This window comes from Macadamia integrifolia, unplaced genomic scaffold (assembly GCF_013358625.1).
Source record: "Macadamia integrifolia cultivar HAES 741 unplaced genomic scaffold, SCU_Mint_v3 scaffold1606, whole genome shotgun sequence".
Taxonomy (NCBI): Eukaryota; Viridiplantae; Streptophyta; class Magnoliopsida; order Proteales; family Proteaceae; genus Macadamia; species Macadamia integrifolia.
Genome location: NW_024868276.1, coordinates 26554 through 27345, shown reverse-complemented (window position 1 = coordinate 27345; position 792 = coordinate 26554). Strand labels below are relative to the sequence as shown.

The 792-nt window shown below is 38.6% G+C and overlaps 1 non-coding gene across 1 annotated transcript; it reads left to right on the top strand.

The window, feature by feature from the left end:
• Window positions 1–278: 278 nt before the first annotated feature.
• On the top strand, window positions 279–384 carry LOC122064321. Its single transcript, XR_006135651.1, has one exon. It is a non-coding gene; the product is annotated as a small nucleolar RNA R71 (small nucleolar RNA).
• Window positions 385–792: the final 408 nt, after the last annotated feature.

Sequence of the window (792 nt, the reverse complement as noted above, 5' to 3'; positions counted from 1 at the left end):
AGTTGTCAACCTTTTCAGAAAGCATGTCCACTATGGTGTTTATGGCCACAGATTGGCCTACCTCATAGAAGCTACCGATCTTTTGGGATCCAATAGTAGGGGCTTCAGTCCTAGAGGCTGACACATGATGTATGGAATTTTCACTGAGAGTTTCAAATAGTTTTCATGCTTCATCCTCAATTTTATGCATAAAAGTGCCTCCACAGGAAGCATCAACCATTTGTCTATGTCTATCTGTCAGTCCATCATAGATACATTGGACTAACTGCCACTTAGGCACAGCATGATGGAGACGCTTTCTAATTAGATCCTTAAGTCTCTCCTAGGTCTTATGGAATTTCTCACCATTAACTTGTTAAAAGCTAGTGATGGCTCCCCTGATTTGGTTAGTCCTACCTATAGGAAAGTACTTCTTTCGGAACTTCTGTTGCATTCAGGCCCAGTTCTCAATCACTATAAAAGAATCCAAAGAATTAATCTATTGTTTGGCTTTATCCTTAAGGCAAAATGGGAACAATGTCAACCTAAGGGCATCTTCAGAAAATTTCTGGATTTTTGGAGAATATCTCCAAAAATTCATTTAGGTGCTTGTAGGGTTCCTCATTATTAAGTCCATAGAAATATGGGAGCATCTGAATGATATTGGACTTAATCTCATATTGGGCAGCTTGAACAGCAGGAATCTTAATACAAGAGGTGGATGTACAAGTCAATGGATTAAAGTGTTCACTCAATGGGTGTCTTGTAGGTCCATTCTCCTCTAATGTTTTATTTTTTCGAATGAAACGTAAA